The 16,339-nt window shown below is 37.7% G+C and overlaps 1 long non-coding RNA gene across 17 annotated transcripts in view; it reads right to left on the reverse strand.

Annotated features, from left to right (window-relative positions):
• The window catches only part of LOC122217488, a 233,581-nt gene that overhangs the window by 105,774 nt on the left and 111,468 nt on the right, over nucleotides 1-16,339 (reverse strand). For 16 of the 17 annotated variants that reach the window (XR_006201546.1, XR_006201545.1, XR_006201530.1 and 13 more), the window contains one exon: nucleotides 15,632-15,769. This is a non-coding gene — a long non-coding RNA (uncharacterized LOC122217488). Of the gene's footprint in view, nucleotides 1-12,475; nucleotides 12,878-15,631; nucleotides 15,770-16,339 lie in introns of those variants that run through there. The other variant, XR_006201544.1, reaches the window with a different exon arrangement.

Below are 16,339 nucleotides of genomic sequence, written 5' to 3' on the forward strand. Positions count from 1 at the left end.
AAAGACTGAAAACAGTACTTCCTGGAGGTTTCTCTACAAGAGCTGATTTCTGTACCATGAGTAGCTGATATAGAAGACTTTCCAGATCTAGCTGATTAGAGCCAACAATATGCTTGACGAACAATGGCTGGGTGTGGGAATGTGAATCAGAAAGAGTCTTGCTCTTGGCACCTAATGCAAGTCCCTGCTGGGACCTAGACTAGCAAGGGTATCCCATCGACAATGGACAAACACTCATCAAACTGGCATAACCTGTCTCCAGCTACAAGCACAAGTGGAATCAAGAAATAACAGCCATTGTGAGCTGACCAGAATCTGGTTCTCCCTCCACTACATGTGCACCCAAAGCTGGAGAAGAGACCCATTGTCTCAGCTCTAAAAAGCCTACAAGATTTACACAGAGAAGAGCACAAGAAAGTCAACAAAATGTGTATTGGGTGCCAGAGGATTTGGAGGTGGGAGAGTGTTGTGGATGGTCACGGAAGACTCACGGAGGTTGGGACTGGAGCTGAGCCCAACAGGATGAAGGCTCTTCAGGGAGGTAGAGGAAAATGTTAGGAGAAAGTCACATTCCAAGCAAAGGTTCCCTCGGTGGGAATGCATAAGACATGCTGGGAAGATGGTGAGTAACTCATCTGTCTGGAGAAGAGTGCGCTGAGCACGCTTGAGCTGGAAGAGGTGATGAAAGCAGTATTTAAAGAAAATCATTCTGGCCGTAGGGTGCCAGATGGATTGCACTGGGGAGCAACTGGAGGTATGGAGACAAGTTAGGAAAACTATTCTAGTTAGGAAATAGTTCAGGCATGAAGTGATAGGGGCTCAGGCTACAGTTATGACAGTGGGAATGGCAGGACAGGGCAGACTCAAGAGGCATTAGTCAGGGATGATTAACAGGCCTTGGTGACTAACTGAAAGTAGAGGGGGGAGCTGAGGAGAGGAGGAACCAATGATGAACATGAGGTCTGCAGCCTTAGTGACTCAGAAAACGATGGTGTTATAAAGAGATATGGCAAAATAGCTAGGAGTGGGGCACAAGGCTAATAATTCAATGAAATAGCTATAATGAACTTAAGGTTTTAGTAAATTGTTTGGGATGATATTCATTGGAGATATTCTTCTGCAGAAAACACTTCACATAGGCTCAAGAGCTCATGAAATGTCACTATTGCCCACCATTTTCCCAAATCTAAAACCCAAGAATCATCTTCATCAATTCTTTTTCCATTATTCCCCAAATCAGTCTTCAAATTCTGTTAATTTTACTTTTATTATCTCTCAAATCTGCCTACTTTCTCCAATCCCATACTCTTTACCTCAGTTTAGACCACAATCATTTTTCACCTAGATTTTGCCAATTATTTCCCAAACCGCGTCCTGTCCCTCCAGTCACTTTCCACAAAGAAGCCAGAATGTTCTTTCTAAATAAAAAATCTGATCCTGCCACCTGCTGATGACACACCTCTGGTGGTTCCCTTGGGAGAGAGCCTTCAAAAAACAATAATCTTACAGCTGGCACCTATTTCATTCCTTGCCCTCATCTCTCATCATCTCATGTCTCACATTCTATGTCCCAACCATATTGAGTTACTTACATTTCTTGAATGTGCCATGCTCTCTCTCACTTCCAACCTTGCACATGATGGCCCCCTCTGTTTAAAATATCTTGCTTCTTTCACATTGCATCCTTCTTGACATTACATGTCAAAATATCCCCGCTTCAGGTAGCCTTTGCTGACTTCATAAGGCCGATCTAGGTAACTCTTTTTTGTTTCCTCAAAATTTTATTCATCCCTCTATCACAGCTTATATTACTGTGTAGAGTTCATTCCTTATTTACTTATCTGACTCCCATTCTAGATCTATGTGCCTACCTACAAGAAAACATTTGTTTAATGAATGAATAAATAAAGCAAAAGAAACATGGTTCTGTTGGTATTTAAATCAATTCAACAAACTGGCATGAAGTACCTACTATTTGCCATGTGCTATGCTGGAGGTTGAAAATACAATGGAGAATACACTTCTCCAAACAAGAAATGCACAATCTACTATTTTAGAGTCAGTGATAAGTTAGAAAATACATTGCACAACGAGTGTTTACTAATACTGAAATCAAACACTGAAATGGAAAAAGCCCATACTTTAAACTCAGGCTGAGGTTCAAATTTGTTCTCCAATTTTCATATGGCCTTGAACAAAATGCTAGCCTGTTAAGCCCCAGTCCTTTTATCTATAATGAGGCTATAAATCCTATTTTAGATCTTATTGTGATTAAATAGCAACTCCTGGGGCACCTGGATGGCTCAGTCAGTTGAGTGTGGGACTCTTGATTTTGGCTCAGGTCATGATCCCAAGGTGGCTGGATCGAGCCCTGTGTCAGGCTCTATGCTGAGCATGGAGCTTGCTTGGGATATTCTCTCTCTCTCTCTCTCTCTCTCTCTCTCTCTCCCTTCCTCCCTCTGCCCCTCTCCCCCACTTGCCCTCTCTGTCTCTAAAATAAAAAATATTTAAAAATTTTTAAAAATGTTTAAATAACAACTTCTGGGCATCATACAGTAGATGTCCAATAAATGTTACTCCCTGCCCGTTCTATGTATTACTATTGTATTTGTGCTTTCATGCATTTGAAACTTAAGGCATCTTTGGATATATCTTATTAAAATATAATAATGAGCAAGGTGTGGGGATTTTAGGCAGAATTTAATCCCTGAAAGGGGTTCAGATTTTTCCTGAGGACTTTTGTTAGGAAAGAAGGAAAAGGTCTCTGAGATAGGGGGTAACACTGTTGGAGAAGAGAGAAGGGTCCAGAAATTGAGACAAGGATACTGAGACTGTTTCTCCAGCTTTGCAATGGACATGCAGAGGAAGGAGAACTGGGGTTTGACCAGCATGACATTGGCCTACCCACTTGAAAACCACTTGTAGCTCAAAAGTCTACAATGTTTTCCAGCCAATACTGTTCCATTCACAGCTCCAACACGTTTTCTCCTTCCACCCAGTTCAAAAGGACATCAGTGTGACTCTCTCCATCAGTCACAGCAACAGCAGAACAAGGGCTGAAGTTGCAGCCTTGCCTCCAGCCAACTATCTACCTTCACAGTATCTTTTTTTTTTCTTTTTTTCATCCATCAGCTAGTTTTCTGCCACTCAATGATCGGCAATTTGAGATCTGGGCTAAATTGCACCAGGACAGGGTTTTAACGTAGTGTTGGATTGTATCCTATGAGTGACACTAGTAAAAGTTGGCTACAAAATAATAAAATGACAATGGGGGGAAAAACAGATGAAACCAAAATTACAGCAAAAGTAAATGAAGACAGAAAGGAAGAATGTTGGACTGTATTTGTAGATGACATGAAAATCCCAAAGAAACTATATAACAGCTAGTAGAATTAATATGTAAATTTAGCAAGTATACAAACTCGAAGTATACAAAATTAATACCCAAAACTTAATTGTCTTCTATATGCTAGAAGTAAATAATTGGCAAGTTAAATTTAAAAAAATTCTACTTGTAAGAGTACCTAAAAACAATAACAAAAAAATACTTAAGAATATATTTAACAAAAGACATGAGAGCTCCTCATTGAAAACTACAAAATATTGCTGAAAGAAATTAAGGAAGGATCACAAAAGTGGAGAAATAAACCATGTTTGTAAATTTATTGGAAGATTCCAATTCATGGTTTGTTGGAATTCATAAGTTCATTGAAAGATTCCATTATTAAAATATCAATTCTACCGAAATCGATTTATAGATTCAAAGCAATCCCCATCAAAATTCCATCAGGCATTTTCACTGAAAATGACAAGCTGGTTCTAAATTTTATTGGGAAATCTGATGGCTCTAGAACAGACAAAACAATTTTGAAGAAGATGGAACTCGATAGCATAAGTAGAACTTATACCATCTACAAAAATCAAGATGGCATAATATTGACATAAGGATAAACATAAGGAGCAATGAAGTAGAATAGAGTCCACAAAAACCATGAGCTATATAAAAGAAAACATCAATAAATTAGACTTTATCGAGATAAAAATTTTGCTCTCTGAAAGACACAGCTGGGAAAATGAAAAGACAATCAAAAGAAGGGGGGAAATGTTCCCAAGGAACCTGTATTCAGAATATGTAAATAACTCTTACACCTCAATAATTAGAAGAAAAGCAACCCAATGAAAAATGGGTAAAAGATTTGAATAGACACTTCACTAATGACAGTATACAAATAGCCCAAAAAGATTTAAAACACGTTGGTCATCAGGGAAATGGAAATTAAAACTCCAGTGAGGTGCCATCAGACATCCATCAGAGTGACTAATTAAAAAGATTGACAATACCAAATGCTAGTGAGGATGTTGAGCAACCAGAACTCTTATACATCCCTGGTGGGAATGGAATATGGTTCAATAACTTGGAAAAAAGTTTGGTAATTTCTTAAAAAGTTAAACATATGACCCAGACATTCCAATCCCAAGTATTTATACAAAAGAAGTGAAAACATATGTCCACACAAAGACTTGTATGCAAATATTTATAGCAGTTTTATGCACAATAACCAAAAATTGAAACAATCCAGATGTTCACCAACAGGTGATGGATAAACAAAAAGAGATGCATTTATACATTGGGATATTAGTCAACAATAAAAAGAAACAAACTACTAATATACATAACAAAATGAATGAATGTCAAAACCATTATGTTCAGTGTATGACACCGGACCTAAGAGTATGATTCTATTTATATAAAAGCCTAAAAAAAAAAAAAAAAGCTGTGACAAAAAAAAAAAATAGCGCAGTGTTGAATGGGTCCAAAGGTGGAAGGGGAAGGATGGACAGAAAAGGAACAAGAAGAAATTTTGGAGGGTGATAGAAATATTCTCTACCTTGACCAAGCAGTGGCTTCACAGGTATATGCACTGGGTTGTGTGCTTTAATGAATGCAGTATTGTACATAAATGATATTTCAGTAAAGTTGATTTTATTTTATTTTTTTATTATTATTATTTTTAATTTCCTTAATGTTTATTCCTTTTTGAGTGACAGAGTGCAAGCAGGGGTGGGGCAGGGAGAGAGGGAAACACAGAATCCGAAGCAGACTCCAGGCTCTGAGCTGTCAGTACAGAGCCCGACGCGGCCTCGAACTCACAAACTGTGAGATTGTGACCTGAGCCAAAGTCAGATGCTTAACTGACTGAGCCACCCAGGCGCCCCGGTAAAGTTGATTTTAAAACAAAGGAAGGCTAGCCCAATACTGTGTCCCTTCATATAAATACATCTCCTCATGTAACTACCAAAAACTCGAATTTTCAAAATAACATCATTTCCCTCACCAGCCTCATGTAACGAGGGACCTGTTCCATGTCAGTTTCCCTTCCCTTCCTCTCATAAGCCCACACTCCACTCCATGTGCCATTCTATTCATAAAATAAAAGCATGAAGGTCCCTTTCAACAAATGCAATATCTTCAGGCTCTCCTGCAAGAACAAAACCAACACAAACAACATGTGCATGTGGTATCCTTTTCCCCAAACATCCATTTATATGGGGAGCTACATAGGGAGGCAAGTGATGTAGTTACAGGTGATAACTCATGGTTGGAAAGGCAGGAATAAAGAATGGTAGGAATGTAATCATTAATCTGTGGTCATACATAAATCAGGCCACTTCGGGGTGAAGTATTGAGGAGGAAGATAACCATTTTCAATCAGCTGAATCAACGCTCGGTTACGTGGCTTCACAGGCATCCCTCACACCCTCACATCTAGATCATCTGCTACATGGAAGGCCAGCTAAATGTTTGTTTCCTTCAGTCTAGTGAGTATTTTCTTCTGGTGGGGAATCCTTAAAGCTGCAATTATTTAGCCTGATCCATTAATTTGCTATGATCCCAAAGCTAGTCACAGTAATTCCTCCTGATCCCAAAAAGGTATGTCTAGCATCTAGAAAAGCTTTCTGGTATTGTTCACATACCCAGTCCTATTACTCTGACCAGCTGATGATTGGTATTTATGTAGGGTCTGAGCTATGCTACTTTTAAGTGTCAACAGTATTTGCTGACTCAGAGAAGCATCCCTGCAGTTGAAGTGGGGGCCTTGTTAACCCCTGTCTCCCACTGAAGCCCAGCTGGTATTGCTTCTCAGCTAGGGCATTGGAATCCTGAAATTTTGTTGAATATGATCATAACATATTTAATTCCTACCAGTTGCCCTCTGGTCAGAAAACATAATTAAGGGGTCTGCAGATGGTCTGGCAAGGTTTCCAGAAGCAGTAGAAACCAACAGCTGACTGCACAGCTATATGAAACTAAAAACTGTTTCAAGATATGTACCATATGCACACATATGAATCCCTTAGGGAACATGGTGAGCTCTTTGCATTACACGGGTATTAGATGCTATGGGAAATGACTAAGGGACAATTAGAGAAATACATTAAAAAGGAAAAGAGAGAAACACAAATCAAAATCTTAACCTAGGATAGTTAGTTCCCAGACTTAGTAGGGTATACTTTGGATAAAACAAAACAAAAACAACAAATGCAAGACAGAAAACTCAAAGAGGACTATTCAGGGAGAATGAGTAAAAATGGCGAGAGCTCTTTTCCAGAATCCCTAGGACGTATTAGATATCTTCTTTTAAATTAGAAACAGATAAAATTAGCCTTTTTACGATAGTCAACAGCCTTTATTAAAATAGGAAGTCCAGCATTATCATTTTCATTTTATGAGTTTTATAGAATTTCATATTAGAGTAGGAGCAGGGAGAATGATCCTTACACCCGTTAAAGAAATTAGTGATAAGAGGTTAGACCAGAGGAGAAATGAAGGATCAAAGAGAATCTTTGAAAAGACAGTGAAATATTTGAATACATTCATGGACTGTGACAACAACAATTGAGATGCATTGGGGTAGATGATCTTTAATGTCCCTTCACAAAGGGTTGCTTCATATGTTTTCTTGAACAGATTTAAGGTATTCTGTAAAGGATGTCAAGGAAACCTGTCTACTGGCTGTTTGGCCAAAACTTCATTTAAAAAAATTCAGAGATGAGTCCTGTACAATTTTAGACTGTCTGTCTTCAGTCTCTCCAACACAGATCAAAACTGAAGATCTTCCCACTGGTTTTCTGAATATTGGGGCAAAGTAGTGTTCGGTCTGAATGCACATGGTTAGGATTTTTTAGGCTCAGCTTTCTTCCTGGGTTTACGACCCGTTAGGGAACCTCTTTAGTTGCATAAGCCAAGGTGACCCTCTAATGAACCAGGGTTTGCACAAGCCTAGTTTTCACACACTTCCAATGATCTCTGCCCTAGGGTCAGAGAAGGATTGCTCTTGTTCTGAGTTAGCCTGACACTGATAGCAGATATGGAAAGGCCTTCCCTTGGCACCCCAGGCAACGCTGGGGTTTTAGAGTACTCATTGATCATGCTCTGACCTTCTCTGAGTTCAGAAACAAATCAGTAAGAGACATGAGAGGGGTCAAGATGGGACCACTGAGAGTGGCAAAGAATGGTTCCCTTAGGTAAGGAATTGTCAGTGGAAGTTCTCCTTTGGTTCAGGTTTGATTCCAAAAGACATTTCTCTAAGTGAAAGTTAATATTAAACTAGAGTTCTGAGAGTGAACTAAAACTTTTAAACACTGTAACCTAAAGCTGTCTCTCTAGGGTAACAGAGTTGAAATCCATACCCTAGCCCAAGATCTTTGACTTAAACCATTTTAAAGGACCAACATCACACTTTTTAATACTCCCTGTTATCATTAGTTCCACTCAAAATCACATTTCCTACAGGTTCTTTGCACATTGTTAAATATTCAAAAAAATATAGACACGTTTTTCTTTTTTCAAAGTTGCATTTTATTATTACTTTTTTATTTTAGAGAGAGAATGTGCACATGAGTGGAGGAGAGGAGCAGAGGGAGAAGGGGGGAGTGGAGAGAGAGAATTGTAAGCAGGCTCCAGACTCAACGCAGAGTCTGACACAGAACTCAATCCCACCACCCTGGGATCATGACCTGAGCCAAAATCAAGAGTCCAACGCTAAACTGACTAAGCTACTCAGGCTCCCCAATGTGATTTTCTTAAGTGAGCACATTTTTCAAGGGTCTTGGGTCTCACTTCAGGTTATATAATAAGTGGGTGTGGAGCAGAAGAATGACATAGCATTCATAGGTCACTTTAAAGAATGAATGCCATAGAGTTTGTTCCCACCTTTTTTTCTTGAATTTTGGTATCTGGCTCTTTTTTGCAGTGACACTTCCAATCTTGTGTCTCAAGTTACAGTTCTATTTCTGCTCCTATGTCAGTATCTGACACATAAATGGTACTCAGTAAAGGATGGCTGAATAAATTATTATTGAACAAATGATTATTGAATAAATGAGTTTCCAACCCTAAAACAACAAATTAAATACTTTCTTTTTAAATTTATTTTATTTTATTTTATTTTTGTAATTTACATCCAAATTAGTTAGCATATAGTGCAACAACAATTTCAGGAGTAGATTCCTTAATGCCCCTTACCCATTTGGCCCACCCCACTCCCACAACCTCTCCAGTAACCTTCTGTTTGTTCTCCATGTTTAAGAGTCTCTTCTGTTTTGTCCCCCTCCCTGTTTTTATATTATTTTTGTTTCCCTTCCCTTATGTTCATCTGTTTTGTCTCTTAAAGTCCTCATATGAGTGAAGTCATATGATATTTGTCTTTCTCTGACTAATTTCGCTTAGCATAATACCCTCTAGTTCCATTCACATAGTTGCAAATGGCAAGATTTCATTCTTTTTGATTGCCAAGTAATACTCCATTGTGTGTGTGTGTGTGTGTGTGTGTGTGTGTGTGTGTGTGTATACACACACATATACACACCACATCTTCTTTATCCATTCATCCATCAGTGGACATTTGGGCTCTTTCCATACTTTGGCTGTTGTCGATAGAGCTGCTATAAACATGGGGGTGCATGTGTCCCTTTGAAACAGCACACCTGTATCCCTTGGATAAATGCCTAGTAGTGCAATTGCTGGGTCGTAGGGTAGTTCTATTTTTAGTTTTTGAGGAACCTCCATTCTGTTTTCCAGAGTGACTGCACCAGCTTGCATTCCCACAAATTAAATACTTAGTATGTCCAAGTTACTGTGAAATAGAAAGATGAAAACCCTCATACCTGGTAGGAGAACCTTTGGGTAGTGTTTTTTTCATTGGACTAATTTTTCACGTTTAAATGCTTTCTTTTTTCCAGAAATACCTGGACTTCGTTGTTGACTTTTCTTTAGAGTGTTCTCAGGCAGGTTTCTTCCAAAGTCCAAGCCTTTTCTCAAATAGTCACTACAAACTCTTATGCATACCTCAGAACCTTTTTAAGGAACTAGTGCACAGCTCAAGATTTGAAGACTGTTCAGTTTTACTTAGTCCGTTTTACTTAGTTACTATTCAATTTTACTTAGTTACAACTCAAATTTATTTAGTTAGGTCGAGAAAGTTAAATAGCTACTTGTTCTCTCAGTAAAAATAAAACAAAAACAAAAACTCCATAGACTCCCCCCACCCCCATCTTTACTCTCAGGAAGTGATAAAGCAGTGTGAAATTAGAGAACCCATGACAAATGGGATATCAGATCAGGTAGTGCTTAACTACTAAGTACCCAGGATTTTTTTTTTTCACTGTTCTATCATATCCCCCAAAGAAGGAAGAGAACTTTGAATGCTCTTCCTGTGAATAATTAATGATTGACTTGCTATGCTTGGAATGTGTAATGGAGTGAATTCCAGAGAATGTGCCTATCCTTGGTGGTGGGCAAGAGAAAATGCACGGATCTTTCTCAAGAAAATAGCTCTGATTGGATATTTTGCTAATGATTGTGAGTACCATCATAGGTTTAAATCCTGCTCTGAAATTCAACCCAAAGTAGCAACTCTATTTTAATAGATAGGCAAAGATACAGACTAAGAAAATACTACCTTATCAAGTGTGTATTCATAAAAACAACATATCTGCCTCTGCAGGAGTAGTCTTTGGCAATAATTCTCATTCTCTCTCTGATGTTCATTAGATTATATGAACTTGGATGAATCAATAGACTGTAAAATAACTCAAAAAGCTGTTTTCAAGATTAGATAAATTCAAAGATGTCAGACATTTAGCATTGTGTCTGGAATAGCAAAGCTGTTCCTTAATTGATGGTTTTCTTTCTTTTCTCTCTTCTCCATATGTAGCATTTTAAACATATTTGTACACCACTTGGAATTCTATATAAGCTTTGGGAAATAGACTTTAATATGGACGCTTTAGGAGCACTGTGAAAGAATTTACCCCAGTTATAAACCCCATTTACATGGTTAACAAAAGCGTATCACATTGTGTAAAAACCAGGGCCAATGTTCTTTTGTAGGTCTTGAGGCTAGTTAAGTATTCTCTGCACTGAAACACATTGCTCCGTTTCATGTGATCAGTGATCAGAGGTTACAACAAGTATGTAAGAGCACTTTAAGAATCTTGAGAAGTCATGGGCACCAAAAGAAATTATTGTCTGTATTACCTTCCTTCAAATAGTGCACTTAGAATGAAAGTTACATCTGGATGGATTCCAACAAGGGGGAAAAAAACCTGTGACATGAGGATTCTGTAAACTCTTCTAGGAATTTTGTGTGTATACTAAATGGAACTTTGTGCCATATACTTGGCACGAAAAACTGAAGTGTATAATGGAAAAAAGAAAAAGGATTCTTCAGACTTTTTTTTTCCCCTGGGAAGAAAGGGACGCAATTGTGTACTTTCAAAGTTCTAATCACGCTGGTTAAATGATAACATTTTTAAAGGGCTATGTTGGGACCAATGTGGATGTCTCTGGTTTTGGTCAAGACTTATGTACAAGAGCATTTAAAAGAACTGCTTCCTAATATTGTGAAGTATTCCCCAGTCCTTCAAACCGGTCCACAAGCCAAGAATCCATCCATGTGTTGATGACATTCAAAGGAAAGGAATATCCTAGATGTGATGGTTGGGGATGACACTCAGTAGCCTCCATATTTATTTCTAACCACTTCCTTCATTACTTACTTCCTGCCTCCCACCAAGAAGAGTAAAAAGGCCTGAAATTTGCATTCCAGCCTCCCTTTGGGCTAGTGCATGGGCCTGTGACCCAATTCTGGCCAGTGATTTTGAAGAAGTACTCTGGGGGTAGAAATCACCAGGAAAGATTTTTCCTCTGGTTAAATAGATATGTACAACACAAAACTGCTCTTTCTTTTTTACTCTGAAGGTAATTATGTGAACACATAATGGAGATATGTAATGTAATGTGAAGACATAATTACAAATGGAGATGCACCAGCCACTTTATAATCATAGAAACAAACCTGAAAGGGAAGGCCAACACACCCAGGATGACATCCCAGCAGAAGAATGACGGGAACACTGGGTCCTTGATCACCTCATTTTCGTTCTGGACCTCTTGTTAAGTAAATCCATAAATATCTTTATCACTTGTACTATTTAATTGAGGTATGCTTTACTTGTGGCCTAAAGCACAATTGATATAATAGTTCTTGCCAGAGGATGAAAAAGTATTCCAATCAAGGCTGATAAAGCTTTGAAAAAGAATAAAAGACTCTCTGTGTGATATGACTCAAAATCTACTGAAACAGATACCTCTCCCATTTTACATTCTTCATCCAAAATTCCCACTAATAGGGACTTGATGATATACATCCATTACACAAATTTTGACTTCCTTTTATGCGTAGCACTTGTCCGATAAATATAAATACTAAAACGTATTCATCATTTATCTGAAATTCAAATTTAATTGAATGTCCTGTGTTTGTATTTGTAAATCTGGCAACATGCGCCATGCCCTATGGCAGGCTCTCCATAATTCAAAGAACGCATCTCCTTCAGAGCCTTTAGCTGATTCTAATGTGTGATCTGGGTAGAAGTCCACTGCCTTAGAAACTCTCTCTTTCAACTCCACATTCTACACACCAAGAATCTGAAGCCTGAAGAGATCCTGGGATTTCCCCAAAGGCACAAAGCTACACACAGGCACAGGTGGAAATGGGACCCACATTTCAGGATTTTTGCTAGTACCCCTTTTTTTCAGTTGCCTTTTCACTCCTGCTCCTAAAGTCTCTTGGTTTTGAAATGAACTGGGGAACTAACGAACTAACGCTGTTTGACTCAGTAGAGGGAAGGAAGCTTATCATATAAAACGTTTAATTTCCTTTGATGAGGAAGAGGAATGCATCTTAGTCACTTTCTTACACAGAAGAGCATTTTGGATAAGAAAACAAAGAATTGTGGAGAAAGAAAATCCTGTTCAAATCCATAGAAATATTTTCTTAAAAAGAAAATTTGCCAAATATTCTTTCATATAGGTGTTATACATGTTTGCATATATATAGATATATCTCATATGTATATATACATGTCATGCATACATTTATACGTCAGATATATATACAGCTTATTACATGGAGCTCATATAGGTGATATGTAATTCAAAGTTACACCATGGCTTGCTGTATTTTGCAGCTATCACTGCAGAAATCTTCCCTCTGTTTCTTCACAGGTATCCTTGCTAATATTTTGATCAAAACTGCTAAGTCCCTAGCTTCTGTAAACAATGAGCTTTACTTGGAATTTATTTAAAGATTATCATGGTGACTTGCCCATGGAAAAGCCATTATTTATTTTTTTTTTTTTCCCAATGGGCAACACAGAATTTAAAGCTCTTTGGATAAACTGCTGTGTATCACATTTCCAATTCCTAGATCTTCAGAACAGAAGGCTCAAAGTTTTGTCTAGAAACTTTTCCTTTTTAGCTAATCCAATTCTTTCATTTTGCACTGTTAGTCCAAATGATGCGATTCTGTCACTAGAGAAGACAGAGGCCAAATTAAGTCAATTCTCTGTAGAAGATCTTAATCTAACATACATTGCTTATCAATCTGCCTTTCTCGTGTTTCTTGGAAGTCAAATCCGATTATCCCAAATGCAAATAATAAGGCAAATTTCACTTTATTAAAAAATCATCCCAAACACATTCTTACAGTGTCAGACTTTATTTAAAAAAAAAAAAATACATGAAATTTCAGAATAGGATAGGTTCAGATGATTTTTGGAATTCCTTATAAGGGAATGTGACCCCAAATCTCAGTTCTTTAGGTCAAAGCATCCTCAACCACTACATCCAATTATGATGCACTTAGACTTTGAGGTCTATCAAGTTAACCATCCAAGTGGTTCCATCTGTTTTCATGGAACGTCCAGATAGGAGAGAAGCACAGAGTACCATATCACACATAACAACTTTCTATTTCAAGTGACTCTACCACAGCCAGGGAGTCATGAAAACCAAAAGAAGCTCCTATTGGAAATAAATAAATAAATTTTTTTAAAAGATTGAGCACAGCAGCTTCAACCTTTCCAATTATTTATTCAGCATTTTAAGTGATTCTTCTCTGCTCCACTTCCAAGCTACCTACATTTTGGTCTCTTTCTAAAATTCAAACCTATTCTCCACAGATAAAACTTGTCACCTCTGAGAAGAGTCAACATTTATTTTATTGCATACATTCTGTTAATGCTTGTCGATTTTTCTATGAATCACATTACCTTTTAGTCTCACCTGTGAGAATATTATTCCATAAGAATTTCTGTAATTGAAATGTTAAAATTACACCCTCGAGACTTCTACCTGCAGGATGGTGGATCCTGTCTCACCTGTCTGGACATGTTGTACTGAGCTGAGGTCACACTTACGCAAATGACATTCCAAACATTCTTCTCCCACTAAATTAAAAGGGGCAGTGCAAGCTTCTCTCTCTCCCATTGGTTAGGGATTCTGACACAGGGACTTAGAAAGCTCGGCAGTCCTAAAATGGAGCTATTGTTAGCCACATGACCTGTGTGAGGGCATGAATCCTTCTCTCCTACCTCCTGCCCCACTGCCCCTTAGTCAGCATTAATCACGATTCAACACTTGAAAACTAGGCAACTGACTGAAAATGTTCTACTTGAACTTTGATTGATTTCAGAAGGGTGGCATGTCTTAAAATGTTGACCATTTACTGATTAACTGAGAAGACAGAATTCCCCCAAACTGTAGCTAGTCCGAAGCTAAAATCTTAACACAGAAAAACTGAATAAGGAAACATACTCTCGTAAGATCCCTGCCATCTATAAACTTTTCTATTAGATCTTGACTGTAGATAAATGCGATTACTATACATTATGTCTTTGAGGAATTTCTTCTTCCCCAAGACTCCTTGCCATTGGGAATTGGTTCCTTCCTCATCAGACATGTCCCTATATCAAAATCATAAAATAATTGCTGATGAAAGGTCTATTGTTTCATAGTTGTAAAGCCATCCCTTTCATACCTATTAGGCAATCTTCTCAAGCATGTGATAATAACCATAAAGTATGACTGAGGACAAGACATGAGCTGTGCTTACAGCTAATGGTATAAGTGTGTCTAATGGAGATAGTATTTCCATCCATGATTCCAAACGGCACCCATATACCACTCTCTTTTAGTCTGAACAGTATGAGCTGCCAGCTTGGAGGTATTCTTTCTTTCTCAAAAGAGTAGAAAAATAAAAGTGTTTTGTTCTTTAACACACTATAGGAGTGAATAAAGGTATACTGGAGGAGGTGGGGATGTCTGGAGAGGATAAATCAAAGTATAGAGAAAACAGTAGAATAAAACAGAAAAGCCAGTGTTTGTTTAGAATGGGTAAATGCTACTCTCAGAGGCCCGAGGTAAAAGTCCTAGCTGCACATTCAGTTACTTTCTGTCACAAGAATTAATAAGAATGAACATAAGAATTAATAATCATCATAATATTTGTTATAATTACTATCTAAATTCCATCGATCTAAGTGTTCTATTGTCAAAAGCAAGCCCAAATTGATGACAGAATAAGTATCCTTCTCTGAGTTAAACCTAAAATTATTTTGGCATTGTCAAACTACTCAGTTTCCTTTCAAATCCATGTTTAATCCAAAAAAAAAAAAAAAAAAAAAAAAAAAGTAAAAGAAAAAAAAACAAAACAAATCCATGTTTAATCTCGTCATTGATATACTTATCTAAGCTCTTTTGGAATCCACTTATCTCACAAAGAGTTCAGGTAATTCAATTGAGAACACAAATATGTTTAGCTTTTTTGATAAAAATTTCTCAACTGTCCAGTTGCCACAGCTGAATTATTTTCCTTACAGAGATGATTACTTTCAAGTGAGAGCTAAACATTGTCTCTAGATAGCTTTATGTTGCTGCTACCTTTAGTTTATATTCAAACAAAAGGAACAAATAACTTTCCTAAAGATAGTGCTACTATCACTAACTTCCATTTACTAATATCTTTCCTTAACTAATTAGTATTTAACTGGTGAATAAATACCTAGTTAAAACAATTACAATAGGCTCATCGTGCCATCTAGTGGACAATCTTCAAAATATCGTCCCATGGGCCATTTTCTTTCTATCCTTCAAAATGTCATCATTATTCTTGAAGAAGTAATCCAAACTACTAGCTAAGAATTATTGGTTAGTATCGCTGAACCCTCAGACAGAGCCATGATAGCATTTCCAACACTGGTGAAGTCTTAGGGAAAATTAACTTACCATCTTGTGTGCTCCGCTCCTTATCTGTTCAATGGATGGAACCAATGCCACTGGCAAAAAGGAGAGTTGCCCCAGTAGTAATTCAATGCACTGAGTTCATCCTCAGTAACAGTATCTTAGGTAGCTCCTGCTTCCCATCTGGAAGATAAAAGCATAATCTCTGTTGGCTTGAATATAAATTATATATATAACTTTTTTATATAAAAATTTTACAATTTCATCTAATCTTAACAGCTACTTTGTGAATATGGGGGAATGTACTCATATTACACTTGAAGGAATTAAAGTTATTGAAAAGTGGGGCGCTTGGGTGGCTCAGTCAGTTAAGGTTCTGATTCTTGATTTGGCTCAGGTCATGATCTCATGGTTTGTGGGTTCAAGCCCCGCCATCAGGCTCTGTGCTGGCAGTGCAGAGCCTGCTTGGGACTCTTTCTCTCTCTCCCTCTCTCTCTGCCCCTCCCCTGCTCATGATCTCTCTCTCTCTCTAAAAACAGATAAATAAACATTAAAAAAAATTGTAAATAAAGTTAATCAAAAGTAAGTGACTTGACCAGAGTCAAATACCTACAGAAAGCTCAAATTCAATCACAGATTTTCAAAATCTCAATGACTCTTTCAATAAGCCAGCAGTATATTAGAAGAGTGGCATTTTATGACAAAGGAGACCTTTTCTCAGAAATGAAGGTTAAATACATGCTTATCGATTAA

This window comes from Panthera leo, chromosome B1, assembly GCF_018350215.1.
Source record: "Panthera leo isolate Ple1 chromosome B1, P.leo_Ple1_pat1.1, whole genome shotgun sequence".
NCBI lineage: Eukaryota > Metazoa > Chordata > Mammalia > Carnivora > Felidae > Panthera > Panthera leo.